The 19302-nt window shown below is 37.8% G+C and overlaps 1 protein-coding gene across 11 annotated transcripts in view; it reads left to right on the forward strand.

Moving 5' to 3' along the window:
* Positions 1-19302, forward strand: part of ATE1 (arginyltransferase 1) — a 68810-nt gene that overhangs the window by 30735 nt on the left and 18773 nt on the right. The window lies entirely within an intron of this gene.

Consider the following 19302-nt stretch of genomic DNA (forward strand, 5'->3'; position numbering starts at 1 on the left):
AAAGGTCTCTGAAATGTCAGAAAAGAAACAAAAGGCTGATTCAACTGTGATTAATCATTCTTAAACTAAATACCTCGGACTGACTGTGGTTGTAAGCGGTGCCCCTGGAATTTTATGGCACTTGAGAGCCAATTTCTTTGGCTGCTTTCAGGAATTTCAGCATCACTCCTCGTGCAGCAGTGAAATGCATCCAGTGGTAGCCTGCATGTCCAGGTCCACAAGATCCACAGGAGCCTGGCTCATCTTCCCCTGCCCAGCCTCTTTCACCATGTCTCACCATGGAATTTAGTTAATGTTTTCAGTAAGCTCAGATTTGCTGCGTAAAGGGAAATTTGTGAGGGAAGGAGATTTAACCTGACGTGCCTTAATGTGATCCACTGTGATTCTGGGGGTGTAAGCACGTCCTTGTTATGGTTCTGAACAGCAAAAAGCTTTGCTAAATATGTCACCAGTTCCACACAAAAAGAGCTGGTGCTTTTATACCTCCGTGTGTCATCTTTTTATTCAGCCTCATTTTCTCACTGGTATTACTATTTACCTTAAAATGGGAAAATAGGATTAGCTGGGAGGAGTTTGGAGGACTGGAGTTGCCCTGAAACTAATGGCTTTTCCAGGATTAATTTTGCACGTTTATAGAAGTAAATCTTAATTGCAATTAGTACAAAACAACTTTTTATGTAAGCAGGTCATAAAGAGCCAACAAAATGTCCTGAAAAGTCTGTCTTGTTAAAGAGTGTCAAGTTGTTGCAGCACCATTTGATAATAAAGAAATGAAGTATCTGCATTGTAAAATCATTCTTTACTCTAAGAAAGCAATGGAAGTTTTGGCAACACAGTGGTTTTGCTTTTTTTGGCGGGACCATTAGAAACAAACAGCAAATAATAAAGACAAAAACATATAGTAAAGTCCTGAGAATGAAAAGTTACTCAAGTGGGGAGGTAATCCCTACTTTTGTGTGTGTCTTATTAACATCATTTTTATCCTACTTCTACCTTCCTTCCATTCCTGGACTTCCCTGGGATCCTCTTCTACATGAGCAGCAGCAGCTAAAATTGAACATTAATTTCTTCAGAGCTCTGGCCTTACCCCAGCTGCTCCTTCTAATGGGTTGGGTTAGTGCCTGAGACTCTGAATTCTAGTGGAGTTTTGGGCATTAAAACCCAAAGGGATTTTGAGAAGTCTTTTAGAGTGATCAAAACTTCCAAAAGGATTTTGCATGATTGTCTTGATGTACATGTGTTAAATGCTTCTGAAAATCAAACTGCTTTAATGTTCCTTCAAGGTGTATCTGGTGCAGAAAGTCCTTATCTCTCTCCATGTGTTTTGACCAGGAGGGATGTCTGGATTTTGGATGTGAAAAGGCAGGTGCTCTATTGATGATTGTAGAATCACAACTTTTTTTTTTAATCTCTTTTCCTTTTGTTTCTTCCTTCCATATAAGCTTTTTCCTTTCACCTTTCCTTATCTGAAAGCCTGTGCCATGTAAATGGAAATGAACATGTTGGAATAAACAACTGTGAGAATGTGGGACAGAATAAAAACAACATGGGTGAAAAATTATTAGTTCTTTAGTTCTTGGTGTCACACTAGTGATAAATATTTAAAAGCTTTTCTGCTTTACTTTTAACAGCTTCTTACAAAGTGTTTGAGGCCATTTTCTAGGTTTTCTTTTTCTTCAAGACACTTGTAGGGAGGTTGTGAAAATCACATTATTATGAGCATCAGCAAGCAGGAATACAGAGATTCTCCATTCTGGATAGCAACAGCCATAACTGAATGCTGACAGGGATTTCCACTGAAAATGTAATTGTTTAAAACAGAATATCAATTTCCATGTGTATTTCCATGTTTTCATAGCAGATTATCAATGCAATTACTCAAATGCTTCTTTATTTTTTCCCTAAGCTGTTGTTTTTTCTTGTGTATAATTGGTAAATTATTACAGTTTTTCCTCAGTACAGGTGTTGAGGCAGCATTTTTCTGCAATCCCATTTTTCTTCTAGAAACAGACACAGACCCCAGCCATGACTTTTTGCTTCACTTCACTTCTGGTAAAATATTTTCAATGGGGATTTACTTTTTCTGTCAGTTCAACTCCCTTGGGAGAGAAGTGAACATGTCCCTGGGGATTTATTTTTCTAGTGTTGGAAATGTTTATGTTCCCAGTATTAGAAATCCATGTTTCTTTTTATTTGTTTATGGAGTTTAAGATGCCTGAAGTTTGAAGCAGAAATGAAATTGAAGTAATATGTATATTTATGTTTGATATTATTATTTCTAGGCTTTTATCAGGGCAGATGATGTTTGTTCTGTGGGTCTCAGCTGACCTCTGAGTTCAACAAGTCTCTTTCTCAGTATTACACCTTGAGAAAATAAACTTGGTTTGGATCAAGTTATTTTCATGTGATCTGTAAAAAACCCAACCATATTCTGTATATTCAGGATTCCCAGTTCAAATGTTGTGAGGAATAAACATAGAAATGTGATTAATGTGGCATTAACTACTTACATTTGCCCATCAGCAGGGATGTGTTTTATGTGTGTAAGAACCTTTTACTTGTTACAGGAATCTTCTTAATTTGGGACAACTTAACTATAATTTTTTTTTAATAAATATGATTTTGCTAATTTGTTTAAGATTTAAAAATGTGAGCTAAAATTCTACCTTAAGAACCCAAGAGTAAGAGGCAGAGTTTGTTAAATTTGTCAGTTCTGTGCTAGTGGATGGTTTTAGAGTTACTGGAGGTAACTTGCCTGTTTCTGTCAAAAGGAGCTGCTAAAAAGATTTATTCAGGATCATGTTAATAAACCTGAGGCAAACCATCTTCTGAATGATGGTAGCTGGTGGAAATTTACCAAGTCTAATTCATGACTCAGCATAGTCATAAATTCCCTGCTTATTTCTGACTTACACTAAATCTTAGTTGAAGGCTCATTTGGGGACTCCATAGCAACCACTGGCAGTTAAAGTGAGAACTGTAAATTGTGAAATGCAGAGACAAAAGAGCTGTGGATTTTGTTTGGGTGGCTTTCTTGTGTTTTTGGTTTTTTGGTTTTTGGTTTCATTTTTTTGTTGTTGTTGTTTGTTTTTTGGGTTTTTTTTAAGGGAGAATAATATAATCCCACAATTCATATGTCTTTAATTTTTTCCTTCGTATGAGAAATGAGGTCAAAATTCCCATTTCAGAATTTTCCAATTATAGTTCTACAAACTCATTAGTCCTTTCTAGTAAGAATGTATGGAATTAAGAATACTTTTATGGCTTCTATCAAGCAAATAAATTGATGTAATGCTGCTCCATCAGCTTCAGTTTCGTTGATTTAATAATTGTGGATGGTCCTCAAACACTAATTAACACCTTGTACTTCTGAATTTTGTCTTTGTCTCTTTGTGGCAATTCCCAAAAGTGAGTTAATTTGAATATTCAGAGGTGTGGACACTGTGCAGTGCTGTGATGGGACAGGTGGACACATATTTCTGAAGATAATTCACTTTTCCTGACACAGTCCCTATGTGAAGCTGTTCACAGCCAGGCCAGTTCAGATGTTGGACAAAATATTGAAGTTCTTGTACCCCACAGAAAAGTCAAATCTGTCACCAAAGTGTGAGTCTCTGAAACTGGTTCATTTAATCTCTGCACACTTTTATTGAAGATGGCAACACTTGGAGTGTTGGATCTCTCATTTAACTCCAAATCCAGCTGCTCTTATTTTTGCTGTTTTGCTGATTATATTAGCTCTAATTAGGCAATATTGTCAAGTGGAATTTACTTGTTCTGAAAGCTTGGAGCTCCTGCTTTTCCTGGCTCTGCCATATTTCACTTGTGGCCTTTACAGTAGGAGCTGGCTGACAAGCCACTTAATCTACACAAGAGATGTTTTCTCTCCAGTTTTCCAGGAAAGGTTTAATGGGAGATACTTTAATGAGGCCTGGTTTAACTAAGACCTCATTAATTTGACAGAGGTAGCACAGTACACTCCTCTGAAGTGTTACATATAATCTAGATGATATTCATTATTATGAATGATTATTTTCTTTGAGTTTGTTTAGCTGCTGACTGTACCGAGTCTCCAAGTAAAGGTATAATTAATGAACAGAATATATTAATGAGGTCCTATTATTTATCCTCAACCCTGATGTTAAGCACAGTCTAGTTTGCAAAAAGTTCAGCATCAGTACTTGGATGGGAATGAGAGTCCCAGAATCCTGTAGAGGTGAGTGATTTGGAGCCAGGAGGGAAAAGTGGAATCATGGATTGTGTAGTCCATCCCTTTATTGTAATACAGGTTCAGTTATATTTGTGTTAACTTTTAAAACCTGTAGGAGGTGAGCCAAGGGTCTCCCTTGATACACCCATGCATCTCTCTGCCTTGGTGAGCGTGTATAAGAATATATGTTCTTTCTTTAGTGGTCATCCCACTGAAATTCTGTTAGTGTTTCACCTAAGCTTTTCTTCCTAAAGAATGAGATTCTTATTTATTTTTTGTTGTAGTTGTGCTTGTTTTGTAGATTTATTTTTTTTGCAACAACCTTCCAACATCTCCTTAATGTCTCTTCATAGGCTTCTCTAAAAACCCCAATCAACCACCACCAAAAATACCCCTCAATTCCTCCTTCGAGTCTCGTTTTCTAAGCTTTTGGTAATTTTTTTTTTTTTTTTATGCAGCCTAGAAGATTTTCATCAACCAATGTATTTTTGTCCTAGAGAATGGTGGCTAAAATTAGACCCTCAGATGCTGAGGTCAGCATTTGTTTGTGTGACATGAGGTACTGCCTTCATTGTGCTGGGGGAAGATGGTAACCTCTGGAGGCAAGGAGAAAGGGTGGAAAGGGGGAGAAGAAATGGGAATTGTGCAGCTACAAAGTTTTCAGAATGGGCTAAATTGGGATGTGGGCTGAGTTATTTTTAGTGTCCAGGTTCGTGACTACGTGACTCTGAAATAAAATGTGTGTATGCTGGTGAATTTCTCTGCTGTCCATTCTGCTTTAGCTAAGTCTGTGTTAAAACTTGAGTTTTGCTTTCTTTCGAAAGAGAATATTGCATTAAATAAGTTGACAGGGCATAAAAGGTTTCTTGGTTTTTCCTTCCAGTGCTTATGGAGATCTGCTGGATGAATTTTATCTTCCTTATTGTAGGAAATCGTTATTTATAGTATTATAGTAAATACTTGAAGTGACAGCTCAAAGTAAAAAATGAAGAATTAAAATGTAGAGCAAGGCTCTGATAGTACTGGCTTACAGATGATGGTAATTAATTGTGTTTTCACACCACCAGCATATCCCTGGTAGGGGAGCAGATTATTTCATGTTATCCTGTGGTAGCCACCACCATTATTTAGATGCAAGTAATTAAAAACAAATTTCTATTCTATTTAATTGGTGTTAGAGACAGTAGTTGAAGTTTGTGAAGCTTAGGAAGCTCTTGGATGGTGCTGAGTTTTCCCCAGAGATCCTTGAGGGCTCTGAGAGGCTGCACAGAGCAGAGCCCCAAGCAGGAGGGTCAATGGAGAAGTGAAATATTTTTGTTACAGCTCATTTAAAGTTTTTTCTTAATCTAATAAAATCAGTTCCCAAGGGGTTTCAAAGGTTGCCTTACTGTGGAGACCTGGGAGCTTGATAAATTGTTGTCTTTTTGAGTGCAAATTAAAAAATAAAACAAAGCCAAAAATCAGCAAAGCCCCAAAGCCCCCCTTGGTGTTTTCCAGCACTGCCCCAAGGTTTCTGCTTGTCCTGGGAGAATTAACCACTGCCAAAAACTTCATTTTGTGCAGTTGTTCTCAGCTGAAGAACTGAATTGTTCTAAAAGGAGTGACTGAAACTGTTCAGAGTAGTTATTTGCTGTGTTAGATGTGCTGGATAATTTGGGGATTCTTACTAGAAAGGTTCCAAGGGAGTAGAGCATCCTTTCTAATAACATAGGGTAGTGTTTGCTTCCTTCCTTTTTCTTGTTCAGAATAAAAGTGTTTTCACAAATAACACTGAGACTGGATGACAAAAAAAAGGGTGTGAAAATGGCTCCATTGTTAATTAATTGAAGAAGAATGGGTCTGTGGAGCAAAAGTACATAGGACCCAAAATCTATCTTTGTCCCAACACAAATGCACTGTTGTTCTGTGAATGGACAGAAGACAAGATGAGCTTTTTGTTCCACTGATCTATTGATTTTATTTATTTATTTCAGCTATTTGGGCTAGTGTTCTCAAGGGGTGCTTAGTGATTGTATGGGCAGCATATCCATGATTTATTTCATTATTTTTTTTTTCCTTATGTTCTTTTCATTTTAATCTTTACCAGTTGGCATTGTGTGGCTTGTTAATTGCTTTTAACTATCTGCCATTCAGGGGAAAGGGAGGAAGGCAGAGAGATGTTACAGTATATTTTTAGAAATGTTTAGGAACATTTATGGCTGCTGTCCTTCAGATGTGCAGATCTTGATTAAACTTAGTTGACTCAAACTGATGAAAGTTTTAGTCATTTGAACTTATGTCAATATTTATTGGCATAATATAATGTATGCAAAGCATACAAGTGTTTGTACCACTTTGCTGTCTATTTTAGAAGTGTGTTAAAAGTGCAGGGAAGTGCATGAGGCTGCTTTTGTGTTTCAAATGCATGCCCACGAGTACAGGGTGCAGCTTTATTGATTTTAAAATAGGGTGATTGCCTGGGCAATTTTTAGTTATTTTTAACTTTGAAAAGCAGGGACTGTAAAGTGTTAAAATGGTGACAAAGTGCTTGACTTCTGTAAGTGCAGTTCTAATTTAATACTCCCCTAATCCTATATTTGGGAGGATGCTTAATACACCCTTTAATTAGCAGGTGTTGGAATGATCAGGACTTACACAGCCTATAGTATAGTTACTAATTCCAGCCCATTTGCCTCCAAACTTGTTTTCTAATGTGAAGGTGTTTATAAAGCAAAGTTTCCAAACATCTGGCTTTAAGAGAAAACTGAAGTGTTGATGTTTCAGCTCAAAGACTTTGGGGATACATAACGTTAAACAGTCTGTTTTCCTAAACACACACGTTTGTGTACCTTAAATGGCAGGAATTCAGATGGAAGCATAATGGGGAACGTGTTCTGCCCAGCTAAGGGAAGTGTGGGGCAGTTTTACAGGGCCACGAGCTTAATGGATGCAAAGCTGCACAAGCAATGACTGCTACAAAACCTCCCACTATAATTTCATTTTGTTCAGCTTTGCATGCTAGAAATGAACTTACTTGACAAGAATTCTAGGATTAGAAGTTTCATATTTTGTTTATAATTACGGAGACAGAGTTTAATAACATGAGGAGGAGTTTGAAATCAAGTCAGTGTCAAAAAGAACATGTTGAAAGGATACAATTATTTTTACTGTATTGTGTCCTCAGGCAGTTATTATTTTCTTCAAAACAGCTTAACAAAAATTCAGTACATCTCTATCTAGCCATGTTCTCAGTGTCTTTTTCCTACATTTGTTTAGTGTTCCTCTTCTTGGATTCTTTCATCAATTTTTTATGTCTAGTATGGTCTCAGAGGGAATGCATTGAAGCCCCAGGGCTCTCTCAGTTCAGTATTTTTTCTGAAAACTAATGTAGCTATAGGCTGGTTTTCAGTTTGGAGTGTTAAGGAGAAGAGAGCCAAATACATCCTGGGCTCTGGGGAGACCTCAGATCTCTTTCCAGTGCCTAAGGAGGCTCCAAGAGAACTAGAGAGAGACCTGGGAGAAGGGATGGAATGACAGGACGAGGGGGAATGGCTTCCACTGCCAGAGGACTGGGATAGATGGGATATTGGGAAGGAATTCTTTGCTGTGAGGTTGCTCAGAGAAGCTGTGGCTGCCCCAGACTTGGGAGTTCCAGGCTGGGTTGGACGAGGCTGGAGCAAGCTGGGATGGTGGAAGGTGAGTGGAATGAACTGAGCTTGGAGGTCCCTTCCAACCCAAACCATTCCATGGCTCTGTGGTTCCAGGATGATGGGAAGCTGGCAGGGGCTGTGGTGGCAGTTCAGATTCTGCTTCTAGCAATGCTGGGGCTGTTGCCACTCACAGATGTTGGAGGTGGATGTGGTCCCACTTCACTTCCCACTTTTCCAGCCTGGGACACTCTGAGCCATCTCTTCTGGGTGACAAAAACCATCACATTGTTACAGCCCAGGTTTTTGTCTGTTCTGAGCCTGGTGCAGGGATGGCTTCAGCTCAGCCCTGTGGCTGGAGCTCCAAGGGCTGAGATGGTCCCAAGGTGGTCAGATGCTCTCCTGCTGAGAAGGGACTCCTGGGAGAACACAGAGGTTTTGTTTACAAATTCCCCTCTCCCAGCAAACAAGGCAGGCTTGTTTAACAAACACTCGACAAACAAAATGGACCTAAAATTACAGTGCTTGTCTCATGAATGAAAACTTACTATGAAAATAAACATTTTTAGGGACAACAGAAGGAACTTCTTTTAAATCACACATGTTTTGATGGCCCAGAATTTTTGTACAGATACTCATTGATCCATTGTGCAGATAGCTGTTGCTTTGGTTGCTGTTAAGATTTAAGTTCTAACACATGCTTGGAACGCTGGCAAAGAGAGCCTTTGTATTTATTTATTCAGTTTTTAATCTGCAGATGTAAGGGAGACGAGTGGGCTTCGATTTTTTGGCAGAGGTGCATTACTCCATCCTTGTAATACAAATTGTAGACACTGAAAGACTGAGATTTATCATTGCCTTTTTTTCTCCTTCAGATTTTTAGTCTGAATAACATGTTTGTGTGTGCATCGAGGATACGTTACCATGAATTTCACAATATTGTTTAGTCAGGGTCCTGCAAAAATGAAGGGTTTGCTAATGAACTCTCCTGTGCTGTTGTTTCCCTTTGTCTTACAGCTTTGCTCTTTTTCTTCTATCCTGAAATTGCTGTTAATATCTATTTGCCTGTATGTGCCACTGTTTTTGAGGTTTCTTCAGTGCTGGGCTATGACTAAAGACAAATTACTCGGCTTTTACTCAATTTTTTGTTGTTTGGCTTAAAAAGACTTGTCTAGTTCCCCATGTATTGATAGAAAGCCTTGAAGTTAAAAATCTTGCACTGTTCTGAATTACTGGCTTTGGAGTATTATTTCTTGTTCTTAGATATATGAAAGCAGCTAGAAATGAAAAAAGCTGGACTGACAAATTTTAAAGCGATCTTGTTTTTTGACATGATCTAATTGTGTAAAGTTTGAAAACCCCATATAGCATATCTTAATCTAAAGCCAACATCATGCATCTGAATTCTTAATTAGGAGTATATTTCAACTTGTGAATATCAGAGTTTCACAATTTGCAAAGTTGTCAATTAGTCTGTTATTTATTTTGTCTTGAAATATTCCACAGGCTGAGTCGGTAGCTGGGCATGAGAAGCATGAAATTATTTATTCAGTATAGGGCTACCCTCACCCAGACTTCCTTGGGAAGGTCTTATTTTTCTTGCCCTCAGAGTCTGGATGGATTTTTGGCAAGTTCTGTGTGGTTTTGGCTGGGTTTTTTAAAACCCTGTTGGAGGCTGAAGCAGGACTTTGGGGAAGCAGGACAGGAGTGGTGTTCCCAGCGGTGTGGGATGGTCTGGGCAGACACATAGGGAGAGCTGATCTGTAGGGCTGAGCTGGAAAAAGGGCTCTGGGTGGGATGAAGAATTGAGTTTTGGAGTTGGGAAGGTTTGAGGCTGCAAACAAAACTCTCTGAGGAGTTACTGGAGAGACACTGGGAAAGATGGGGAAAGCTTGGACACTGATGGACCCTGCGGAAAAGGCTTGGAAGTGAGCACAGAACTGTGGAAATAAACATACCAACAAAGAAGAGTCAAAAATGTCAAAAATCCAGAGAAACTGGGCAGGAAGAAAAGCAGGTTTCAATGTGCCCTGTCCTGGACAATTTTATCCAGGAGCTGGGAATGTGAAGTTGGATGAAGTTGCAAGAGCAACGCATGTGTTGTGAATAAAATGAGTAAATGGAGACGTCATAGATACCTGAAAAGCAAAAATACAGAATATGGCTGCTTTCCTCTTGTGTCATCCTTCAGAATTGTTGCTTAAAAGGGTGAGAAAAGTCAGGTTGGAGTTGAAGTGAGTGTTATGTCAAAATAATTTCTCGTCGTTATCACAGAAGATTAAGAAACTAATTTACATTGGTTCAGTGCTTGGCACATTGTAACCATAGCTGATGTTTTTATGAAATGAAAAGATTGTGCACCCTGCCCTCACAACCATTTCTATCATGCTGGTGCTTTAATTCTGTGGAATTTTAGTTTTCTGCTTCCAGCTGCACAGTTGTACAGAAAAAAAAAATTAAAACATACTCACTTTCATTTAAATTCTCTAAATTTAATTTTGTTTATCTATTTTTTCTATTAGCTAAACATAGTGTGTGGTGTTTTTACTTTGATGACTACATAGCAGAAGCCCCTTTGACAGGGAATTAATTTACTTTTCCTGTGGCATATGTCCATAAGCTACAGATGAAAGCTGTTCTTTTAGATGTGACTCCAGCTAGTGAGGTATTAATGAAGGTTTAAAGCTATTTGATATCAGTGTGACAATTTTGTGCCTCTGTGGGTAAAGTGTGGGTATAATCTATTAGGTTGTGCATATTTTTCCTGTGATTATTTCACCTTACATTAAATATAAGAAAACAAACTTTAATACTTAATTTCATACATTTAATTTAATGAACTGAAAAAATACTGTCAGTTTCCAGCAGTCCTTCAAGAGAAAGATCCACATGATTGAAGCACTCATTTCTATTTCTTGTTATTTTTTGGGATTTTTTTCCCTCTTCTCTTGCTTCTCCCAGCTGCCAAAATAAACTCCTTTTGAGATAGACCTAAGTCAACAGAGTTGGTGAGTCTCTAATGAAGCATTCTTCTTGAGGCCCCCACTTGGGTTTTATCTTTTTTGTCATAGTTCTTTTTAATCTCCCTTTCTATGTTTAATGCTAGGGTCTCCTTAAGAATTTCTGCTGCAGAGTCAAAGTAAACAAACTCCATTTCAATAATCATATCATTTTTATTCCCCCAAATTCTTTGATTTTTTTTTTTTGTAGTAAAAAGTCAATTCATATTACGTTGGTTTTTTTTCTGTAATATACTTTAAAAATATCGAGCTGTTGAAAAAGTTGGCTAAAATTCAAGGAAACGAATGGCCTTCAAATTTACAAGCTTAACTCTTCTTTATTGTTGTTTTCCACTTAAGTTTATCAAATTGTGTTGCTTTTTTTAGCATTCTTGAGTAGCCTCTCTACAACTAAGACAGATTCTGGCTTCCAGCTCTAGAACAATCTCTGTGATACCATCTTTAATGAGCTTGTTCCCAAATGAGTTTTAGATGGCAATTTAATAAATGTTAGCTGGTTTGATGTATTTTATTTACAGTCACAAAATCATTTTTCCTGTAAAATATTTTGAACACACAACCTTTGGAGTTCATAGGGAATCTCAGTCTCTAAATGGGCACAAATACACCTTAAATTAGAAACATTCCTTGGAATCTCAGTCTCGTGTGGATGTCGCTGTTCTGCCACTTTAGTATCACTGATACTAAATATTAGTGAATGAGAGAGAGAAAATGGCAATATTTGAAGCTATGGAAAGCTTTCATATTCTTAATATTCTGATGGTAGTCTCTGGGACTGCACCCAGTAGAATTTTCCTGTAAGTTCAGTCTGTTTTAATAAAATGCCATTGTGTACAGCACAGATTACGAGATAGAAACAATGAAGAAAAGAGAATGAACCGTGGGAAATGTAAAAAAGGCAAAACAGATTGGAGTTTGGTGATGTAAAATTATTTAGAAAATATGCTTTAAAAGGGGTCCTAACTTTATGTAAGCTCCATACTTGTAATATTTCTCTTCGTTTCTCATTTTCAAGAGTTGTCCTCAAAGTTGTCTGTGATTTGGTTATTATTATTATTTCAGCTTTGGATAAACAATCACCCTAGGGCAGCCCAGAATCCATAAATTTGGTGTTGCTGTCATCAGAGGTCTTGAAGTAGGGTACAAAAGCAGTGTCAGGGTAAATAATGCACTTTATTGGTCTTGAAGGGACCATTCTGTAACGTTTGTAGTGTTTTCTCTGCAGTGTGGAACTCCATCTCCAGGGCAAATTCAGTCTGGTAGGTTTAATCTGAACTGTGGCTGCTACTGAAATCCTTAAGAATCACAAATGTAGAATTTGTGTGTATATATCTATCCATCTTTCTTACTGAGAGGGAGAGGAATGGAGTAGGAATAGGCACAGATATTTAATGTTCTGTGTCTGAGTTAAGAAATGTTACTGTACGCTGGACACCTGCTGGTTTGAGTAAATCCCTACGTGCAAAGAACAGGAATATAAAAGACCCTGCAAATCTTTAAATTGAATTTTTGCAAGTATTCATGTAAATATGTGTGTGTCTATGTAGTCATGCAATTTTTGTGTTGTCATTGCCGAACATACAGATTTTTCTTCCCCTCTTTTGTGCAAGCCTTATCACTGGATTTATTCCAGACACAGTGCCTTTCATACTGTGACTTTTAAGAGAGCGGCTTTAGTTGCTTAGAACAAAAGGAAAACTCTCACTTTACTGCAATTTATAGATGAGAAGGGACAAACTCTTAGCAAGAAGTCTTGGAGGAGAGAGCAGGGCTTGAAAGTGGCTGTGAGAGGATGCCCAGAGCTGTGTCTTATCTTCAGCTCTGGGCAGTTGCATCCCAAGCTGATAAGGAAGAGACGATGCAGCAGCCCTCTCTAAGGCTCTCCACCACGCTGATTACTGCTGACTTTGAAACCAGAATTATCTCATTGATTGATACAGTGGTGGTAGAGAGGAGAGCTGTTGGACTGTGGGTATGGATGTGCTTTATCTCAAGCAGAGCTTTGTTGGTTTCTTGGATGCTGAGGATGGTGTGTTGGAATATTAACGTGCCGCAGGTCATAGCTTGGAGCTCAACATAAACATCCAGAGCCTCCCTTGGCTTATTCTGCTCAGTGTGGAGGCTAAAGGGGAAAGGAAAAAAAATCAAAACTTGTCCCAAATATTTCCTTTTTGCCCCAGTGGAAAGTAGTTTTCTCTCTGACAGCCCATGAGCCTTTTCAGACACATGTTGGCTTTTTCCCAGTATCAAAAACAACCCTGAAAATGTTCAATATTCCAGATAATTTCTAGGAAATAGGGCAAGGAGAAAGCAGCTATTTGGAGTGACACTAAGCTATGAAGATAGCAAAATCCAAAGAGTTCAGGGGATTGCGAGGAATAGCACGTGTTGGGAAAACAAAGAAATAGTAAAAGTTTCTGAAGGTATTTTGAGGGGAAGGGGAGTATTTCTTTAGAAGAACTTTGCAGAGCACCTTAGGCAAATAAAGTGCTGAGATTTACCTTCAATCTCAGTGAAATTTAAGATAAATTTAATTTAATTCCACTTTTGTGGTGGGTTCAGAGCATGTAGGCAGTTAATGGCCAAATAATTACATGATAATTGTGGGATACTGGATGTAAAACTTGTCTGCCTTCCTTTTAGAATTTTACTTGTTATCTTAATCTGTTTTACACTTACCTGAAATATTTTATTCACCTGAGGGACACTGTGAAAACTTAACGAAATGCTATTTTTTTTTAATATTTAGTAAAGTTCAGCCATGTATGAGTATATAGTCAATAATTGTAGGAAATGATTTTGTTTGACATGTAGAAACAAATGTCAGAAATATTTTCACTTTGGGTTTATCATCAGTTATTTCTCTTAACACATTACATGGACTAGGGAAATAAACAAAAAAGAGGTGCAAGTTGGCAAATTATATACAAATTTGCTTTGGATAGTGTAAAAATCATTGAGGAATGTTTAGAAAGACAATTAAAAGTAATAGTGACATAATTAACTGATCTAGCTAAACGTTGGAACTAGATGACCTTAAAGGTCCTTTCCAGCCCAAACCATTCTATGATTCCATATTTCTGTTGGAAATACATCAGACCATATTTACATTTCACTTATCAGCCAAAGAATATGGGAGAAGGTGGGTGTTTGCACTGAATTTCCATGTTTGAGGTGCCTGGGGAAGCACCTTACAGCTCCCTGGCTGCCTGTAAAGTTCCCTTTACACGGATTTTGTGATGATGTAACTCAACGAGAATGAACTCATCTTTCTCAAGAGCAAGGACTGGCACTTCATGTACTCAAGTTCTGTGAGCTGCAAAATAAATCCTGGCTATTCTTCTTAACATTTTTTAAGGATTACAACACATTATTCTTTAATGAAACAGAAAGGTGGCTAAGCTCTCAAGAATGCAGCTCTGGGATCCTAAAAATGTGGAGTCCATAATTATTTCAAAGTTTGCAGCTTGGACAAAATCAGCTTATTTGATGCTGGCACTGGAGTTTCAGGCAGCCTGGTGAAATCCAACTTATTAATTGAGTTACCCAGTGATATAACTCCTGTTTGGTGTATATTTTCTTGTAAGCTCAATGCTTTTTGATGATAAAGGTGAGGTCTCCAGCCATCTCCCCATGATGAACAGAGCTGCTTGCTTCAATCTGTGCCTGTTGCTTACGGGATTTTTGTTTGTTTGAAAAGATATTTGAAACAGTGACTACGAGGTGGGAGTGAATTTGTGGAGGTAGTTTTGGGGCAAGGGGGGATTTTGTTGTTTTTCTGAAGTCTTTTAGGTCTTGCACAGCTGGATTCCATATGAGAGGCTGGAAGCACAGAGGGGTTGGGATGCGCAGCTTTGTCCGACCTGGGAGAGCACAGCAGGTCAAGTTAACGACCAAGGGCTCTCCTGGGGATCCAGAAACTCTGATTTCTGTTTGTGGGATGAAATCAGGGAGCAGGGTTCTGCTGCAGCACTCTGCAGGGGGATTCCAGCAGGGCTGTCTTTCAGGGCAAGGGCTGAATGCTCCTGCACGGGCAGCGCTGCCCAGCTCTAGCAGGTCGCTGTTGATAACTTGGTTTTGCTTTGTTTGTGTAGCCAGGCAGCTGGCTGGAAATGGAGATGAAGGCAGTCTTAATTCACTTTTAATGAAAGATCAATGGCTTTATTGTGAGAAAACAGAATACAGATGTAAACTGTACCTGATAAAAGAATTAAATGAGAGTTTAGCCTTCCGATTTTGTTTTTTCAGTGCTACTGGTGCTTGACCTTCATTTTTGAGACTATTGTCCTTCTTGGTAGTTTTACATTTTAAGTTCTACTTAGACTACAAAAACAAACTCTGCTGGTGTTTTTCATCTCAAGTGCTTACCAAATCCCGCAGATTTTGCAAAACATTTAAAAAGTAATCTCCAGACTAAAGTCTCATTAAAACCTTTGCCCTTCCTGTGGAACAAAAGTTCAGAGAAGTTCTGGCTGATTGTAATTTGAAAACTATAAAACAAAAACCATCATGGTGTGAAGTATTAATTTAGGCTTGGTAATCTCTCTGTGAAATTTATTTCCAAAAGCTTCCAATTAAAATGCAGCATGTCTCACTGTACAGGGGAAAGCACCTTGAAGGCTCTCTTTTATATTATGTAGGAGGAAAAATGCTGCAAACATTAGTGACAATAAAACACCTTGCAGGTATTTTTTATTACAAACCAGTCCCATTTATGTTGCAATGAGTTGACTTGGTAGAAGGAACCAAGTGCTCAGGAATTTCTTAGCCATACTAATTTTCAGTATTGCTTTTTAGTCAATCCATTTGGTAGATTAGTCAGATATTTATCTTGTTGTATGTTTATCTAATCTTTTTGTATCTTTAATCTAATTTGTACCTTTAATCTAATTTGAACCTTTGTTACTCATTGGGTTGTTATGTTTCTTGAACAATGGAGTTTAAATGGTTTCCCCCTGTGGCTTTTTCCCCTGTTTCAAAGAAGAAAAAGGAAAATTGGGAAAAAGACAAGTTAACCAGGATGGTTAAAGGTATGGAATACCTTACCCTGTGGTACTGTACAGAATTTAATTCCCTTCAGTCTGATGGAGATATCACAGAATGGTTTGGATTGGAAAAGACCTTGGACATCATCCTGTCTCATCCCCATGGGCAGAGACACCTCCCACTAGATCAGGGATTTTTTTATTTTTTTATTTCCAGAAACATTTCAAAAAAGCAAATTTTGTGTCTTGGCTACTTCTTGGCAAAATGTAGATGCAGAGAGAGAAATATGTGCAGTTGTTTTATATTGACAGAGTTCATTTCATCAGCAGGTGGTATTGGGTTTGAGAAGCTGAAACCTGAGACAAGTGCTTAGGAATGATCTGTAAAATGATACTTTTTGTTCAAAGTCTTGTAGTTAAATATTCCCAAGATGGTCTGGACAACTTAAACAGTTCTACTGTGCAAGGACTTGTATATAATGAGATAAAAGAAAGCAAAATGTTTTCAGTTGTAGACTGAATCACTTCTGAAATGAATGCTGGTTTAATCTGAAGCCAGAGCAGAGAAATTATTTTCAAAATCAATTTTGCAAATCTGATTGAGTTCTACTGTGATAAATCCCTCTGCAGCACTTCCTTTTAGGAGATCCCCTTTCTGTTTTGGATTTATGTTGGGTGTATGCTGCAAATCAATATTAAGAATAAGAAGGAATATAAATAGTATGCTCAGAGACAATTTATTTGGATGATGTAATAATTTTGGAATGAGTAATGAAATTTGAACATTTTACTTGAAGTACACATGCTCATGTACATGAGGCAGAATCTGTGTGGGTTCTCAGGTTTAGGTGTTTTTGCAGTCCAGGAATAGAGGGAGAGAGGAAAAAGGTTGGAGGTGGATTCGTAGTGGTTTATTTTCCAATAAGTAAATATACTGGTTTTAAATGTAAGTAAATATGAGATTTTAAGTATTCTGAAGAAAGTAAGTAAATTGAGAGTAGGTGCTTATGGAAAGGGTGGGGGGAGGCAAAAGCCCTTAGAAATAATTTCATTTGATTCAATAAAATGCTGTGGGTTTCCTTTTTAATTCTCAATACAGCCACAGTGCAAATGCCATTCATTGGGAACTCACCTGGGCACATCCTGTGTTCCCCCTGCTCTGTGGGATGAGTCAGGGGATGTGGGTTTGACCAGCAGTGTAAATAAAACAGCTTTACAGGAGAGCTATCTTCCTTCTGGTGTGTTGGGAAACCCTTCTGGGAAGGGAGGATCTCAGAGAGAATCAAGGGCTTCTTTCATTTTTGCCTCTGATTCCATTGAGTGTCCTGGGTCAGTGATGTGTCATCCCCACAGCCTCCTGTGCCTTCAGGGAAGTTTATTAACAAACTCCTAAATTGTGGGGGAAGAAAACATCTAAAGGAAGTCACCTCAGAACTATTTTTTCCCTTTTCTCTCCAAATGATGGTATTTTGATGACCAAAATAAATACTGAACCTACAGTGAATGGTTGGATAATCAGTTTTTCCCTTTACTGTGCTGCTCAGTGCTAAAGAAGATTTTTTAAAAATTATAACCAAACCAGTTATGCTGCAATGCAGTTAATTTTATACATTTTATGATAGATTGTAAATTACAGAAGTAAGTGGGAAATGCAGAATAGGGCTGCACAGTGGTTTTCATGTCTGGGAATCTCAATTTCAAGATGTGGGAGCAGGATCTTCTAGGGAAACTGAATGCCTGGGCTGTCTTTTCTTAGAGCCATGAGTTAAACTTATGCTACTAGGAAAGATTAATTTGCCACTTGTATTTTGTGTGTTTAAGCAACAGCTCTGAAAGACAGTTCCTTGGCTATTTCTGCCTTCTTGGCCAGTTGAGAAAATGTCTTTAAATCAACAAGTAGTTATGTTCTAATTTTTTTTAAATATGACTGAAAAGGCATATTTTTTCCCCAAGTCCTTAAACAGTTTCATCTGAGTAATGATGATTAAAAGTTCTTTAAGCACTACCTTCACATAGCTTTCAACTATTTCTGTTTAGAGAGCATAACATTTCAAAGTGGTTTATTTTAAAATGTCACTTCCATTCTCTGGCTTTAGAGGATTTTCTAGGGCCTTGAGGTTTAAGTTTCTGAATGGAATTGGAGAAATATTGTTTTAATTTAATATAAAAATTTGATTTTAATTAAAAAAAAACCCAACAAGGCCAACAGTAGTAGTTACAAGTCAGTCCTGGATGTTTCTCAAATGAGATAATCAGTCATACAGACCTCTTCAGAAAGCTACCTCAGGTATTTGACAAGGCTGGGCATGAAGTTTGGTTTTTATCTTTTTTGCACAGACACTGATGACTTTTTATCAGAGATGAATCTTGTATTTCCTACTCAACAATTCAGTGGTGGTGGGAAATAATTTAAAAAGATACTTTTTCTTTAAATGCAATGAAGAGTTGAACAGTAAGAGTATAAAAAGAATTGGGAATTGCTGGTGGTTGTGATTCTCCCAAACTGGGTGTTACTGCCTCAGGGTGTCTCTAAAGGAATGTCTTCACCTCCAGGCTGCAGTCAGTAACTTGGTGCTGTCCCTTCCCAAACCTTGCTCAGCTTCTTGGAAAGCTTCTTTGCCTTTTTTCAGGGCAGTAAATCATCCTCATCTCAAGATGATAATTTCAATTATCCATTTAATGTAATTGATGTGAAGAACTCTTAATGACATCAACTGCAGGATGACTTCTGATAATGCCCAGTCTTTTAATTTCTAATTTGTATCCTTAACCTTTTTCATTCTCTTTACTGTATGGCTGTTTTTCCAGCCGAGATGTGTAATGAATTTGCAAGTTAAAATGAATTTGCTATTGCCACCATATGGCTCTGAATGTTGAGAGTGTATGGATTGCATGAGTAATGGCTCAAAGATAGAATTTTGACTTATAGGCCGCTGCATAATCTTATTTTAAATCAGATGAAGATCTGATTAGGGGAGGTTATTATTGCTGAGGTGGTGATTTTCTGTGTACCTAGAGGGAAAATAATTAAGACTGTTTAGTTTCTGGGAATGTCTGCAAAGAATATCTTCTTAATAAATCAACCAAAAAATAGTAGAATTTCACTAATCATTACCTGTAAGTTAATCCAGGAAAAGCTTCATGAATTAAAGTGTTACTATTTAAGTAGCAATGAACAAACTGCTCCATCACTAATGTAATAAAAATAGCGTCCTGCTTACTGTTCACTGGGGTTTTTCTGTTAGATTTTTTTTTTTTTTGTTTTAGTCTCCATTATTTTCTAGAATTACCAACACTTGAGATGAGCTGCTTTTGGAGGTGCTGAGTTTTTTAGTGTTGGCCCCAGCTCAGCAGAACTCCAGAGGATAACTTAAATACAGAGTTCCAGTAAGCAAAGCCAAAACTTTGCTAGTTCATGTTGGATATCGTGGAAGTGTGTTATGTTAATTTTACATTTTCAT

Source organism: Cyanistes caeruleus, chromosome 8, assembly GCF_971803275.1.
Source record: "Cyanistes caeruleus chromosome 8, bCyaCae1.hap1.1, whole genome shotgun sequence".
Taxonomy (NCBI): domain Eukaryota; kingdom Metazoa; phylum Chordata; class Aves; order Passeriformes; family Paridae; genus Cyanistes; species Cyanistes caeruleus.